Genomic DNA, 3894 nt, shown 5'->3' on the forward strand with positions numbered 1-3894 from the left:
AAATGGAGGTCTTGACTCAGACCAGTCCTCTGTTTGCTGTTTTCCCTACATCATACTGCCTGAAGAGACTTTAACAGGCAGAGCTGTCCCTGCTTCTGCATACACCAGGAATCTCCAAACTTCTAGTTGGCCAAGATGACCTTGGGAGGTATGTGGAAATCCCAAGGGCACAGGCACTTCTCCTAATCCAGAAACAGGGCTCTAGGTAAGTACATCAGGAATGCCAAAAGGAAATTAGAAATGTAGACCTGGGACTTGGGTCATTCAAAGAGGTCAACCTCTTTTACGATTTTTTCTCTTTTTTTTTCTTTTACGATTTTTGCAGTTACCCCTGAAGACAACAGAACACAACCTCCCTGATATTTTCTTGAGTCTAAATAATGTGCCCTCAAAGAATCAGAGGCTTGAATTCTCTTCTTTCTTTTGTTCCAGGAATGGGTGTAACCCACCTTTCAGGGAAAGGTTATCATTAACAGCTGAGGAAAAGGGAGGGTGGAGGGATCATTTCCAACATGTTCCCACCTGACTTTTTTTAGTGTTTTCTATGAAAATGCTTCTCCCTTTCCCTCCTTCAACTGCTTTCAGAAGTGACTTTTGCTAGAGGTTTTCTGTCTTGTTCAGCTCAACTATGGGAAGTCTACTCTCCTGTTCTTGCTCTCTGGAATGTAGCCTTTTGAGAGGTTACTAAGACTTTGAGTAAAACTCACTTGGGGTATGTGTGTGTGTATATAAACATATAAAAATATGTAATAAAGACTTCTGAGTCCCCCCTTTGCCACTTATTGCTCTTATTGGACAGAAAAGACACAGTAGCAGGATCTTTTTAGACTTGACAATATATATATATATATATACAACAGAATAAATATTAGAGGAATTTCTTATACTCAACAGAGGTAGCTAGGTAGTGCCAGAGGGCAGAATTCTGGAAATAGAAAGACCTGAATTCAAATTTAGCCTCAGATACTTAACCATCTATGTGGCTTTGGGCAAGTCATTTGACTTCTGTCTATCACAATTTCCTCAACCATAAAATGGGGATGATTATAGTGCCTATCTCAGAGGGCTGTTGTGAGAATCAATGGAGGTATTTGAAAAGTACTTAGTAAAGGCTTAATAAATGCTTATTCCCTTCCCCTGCCCTTCAGTAATTGAATTCACTAAGAATTTATTAAATGCCTCCTCCAATAGGCCAGTTGCTGTGCTGGGCACTGGGGATACAAAAATAAACAAAGTTGTTCCTACCCTCAAGGANTATATATACTCAACAGAATAAATATTAGAGGAATTTCTTATACTCAACAGAGGTAGCTAGGTAGTGCCAGAGGGCAGAATTCTGGAAACAGAAAGACCTGAATTCAAATTTAGCCTCAGATACTTAACCATCTATGTGGCTTTGGGCAAGTCATTTGACTTCTGTCTATCACAATTTCCTCAACCATAAAATGGGGATGATTATAGTGCCTATCTCAGAGGGCTGTTGTGAGGATCAATGGAGGTATTTGAAAAGTACTTAGTAAAGGCTTAATAAATGCTTATTCCCTTCCCCTGCCCTTCAGTAATTGAATTCACTAAGAATTTATTAAATGCCTCCTCCAATAGGCCAGTTGCTGTGCTGGGCACTGGGGATACAAAAATAAACAAAGTTGTTCCTACCCTCAAGGAGTTTCCTTTCTACTGGAGAGAAATAATGAGTTCACAGAAAAGTAAATACAAACTGTATACCAAATAATCTGAGGATGAGTGCCCCCAGCCCAGCAAACTGGAGAAATCATAGACCTCTGAAGGGGCAGCACTTAAGGCTTGATGGGGGCTCAGGATTGTCAGAAGTCGAAATTAGAAAGACTTTCTTCCTGCAGTTTAGCTCTGTGCTCACTCATGTCAAACAGCAGGTTCAAAGAGCTTTTATTGAGTCTTCATTTGAGCAAACATTCACTTTGCGTCTCTGGCCACAACAAGTTGTTGTCTAGACTTGATCTCCTCATCAGCAGATGAAACTTCCAATGGTTGTTGCTTCTTTCCTGAGCAGGTTTCTCCACTTACCTGTTTGGGCTTTCCAAGCTTTTTTCTTTCCAGTGATGCTTGCCTCTCTCTGTCTCTCTGTCTCTCTCCCTCCCTCCCTCCCCCAACTATATCCAGATATAATTTTAAATAATTGTTTCCTGACATTTTGCTATCTACGTTCTTTTCCTTCTTCCCCTCCCTGAGACAACAGGTAATATGATAAAGGCTATACATGTGCTATCATGAAATAGGTATTTCCGTGTTTGTTATGTTGGGAAAGAAAACACCTATCGCTTGGATCTTTAAGCAGTGATTCTTCTTTATTCACAGACTTCTCCCTGAAAAAAATGGTCATAGGAGCCCTTTTCTCGGTTTTCTATACTTTTTAGTGTTAAGGGTTAGCTGTTTCCTCAGTGGTTGCCAAGACTTGGAGGTCCAATGAAAAGAGAACAATCAGAAATCAGATTGATGGGGCTATAACCTCCCTGGTCCACTTGAGGGTTCTGTTCAAGTATTCCATAAAACCTGAGCATCGATGTGTATAATAGCTGCTTATGTCAAATTCTGACTCTTTTGGAATGGTCTTTTAACCTGTAGAGAAAATACTTGCTTAGAAGGCAAAAAGAGTAGCATAGATGCTTTAATTAGCCACATAAACTTCACCTTTCTCTGAGGCACCTCTCCAGTGTTTCCTTTCCTTTGAAATCTTCTCTTCTATCCCTAGATATGAATGTTCTCTCCCATCTCAAATCACCCATATTTATTGTAAATGTTGTATCCCTTTGAAGAATGTAGGCTCCTTGAGGGCAGGACAATTTTCCTTTTCTGGCCCTGTGGCACCATGGGCAATACCCTAATGACAGTAGATGTTTAATGAATGTTTGTAGAATTTTACTAAGTAATATGGCTTTTCTAAGCTTTATTTTCCTCATCTTTAGAAAGCTAGATGAGATCAGAGATCCTTAAACTGAAGTCCACAGAGCTAAGAGATCAGAGATGATTTCAGAGGTCTGTAAACTGGGAGGGAGAAAAAATTACATCTTTATTTTCAATAACTTATCATTAAAATTTAATAATTCTTTTATGTATGAATTAAAAATAAGTGATTCTGAGAAGGGGTACATATGTAGGGTTTATATATAGGGGTACATAGAGAGGGCTTATCAGATACCAAAGGAGTCCATGATATAAAAAAGGTCAAAAACATCTGGACTAGATCAAAGATTCAAATATAAACCTCCTGTGGCTCCCTCACTGCCCAAAGGGCCAAATTCAAGCCTAGCAGCACAACATTCACAGCCCTCCATAGTGTGTCTTCTAGTTTAATTTACTATACTTGGTCCATAGATTAGAGGTGATGGTGGAGGCAAGAGGTGATGCCACTGAGGCAGGCAAAAAGACATTAAAGTTGCTGGAACTTGAAGGACCCTCAAAGTCCTCTCATTTAATGGATGGGTAAACTGAGGTCAAGAAATAAAGATAAGTAATTCATTAACAGAGAAAGGTTTCAGATTCAGGACCCTTGAGTCTAAGCACTATCTCCACGGGTCTTTGGCTGCCTAGATAGTGAGACTTGAGGTACTAAAGAATTGTTCTCTATTCCCCTTTCACAGACATGCCCAGCAATCTGTGACTCTCACTCTATATCATGGAGACCCAAGCTTGAAACTGTTAGCTTTGTCTAAGTTCCAAGTTGAAACTCTTGGTATAAACCCAAACCTTACTGCTAAGAAACTGGCAATCTGAAGTTGAGAAGCATCAGATTAGAACATCTGGGTTCTCTCCAAAAGAGGAGAAAACCAAAGAGATAGTGTGGCTCAGTGAATAGGAAGCCTGGCACCTGGGAGATGTGAGTTTGAATCCTACACTTACTAATTATGGGATCCTGAG

Source organism: Gracilinanus agilis, chromosome 5, assembly GCF_016433145.1.
Source record: "Gracilinanus agilis isolate LMUSP501 chromosome 5, AgileGrace, whole genome shotgun sequence".
NCBI lineage: Eukaryota > Metazoa > Chordata > Mammalia > Didelphimorphia > Didelphidae > Gracilinanus > Gracilinanus agilis.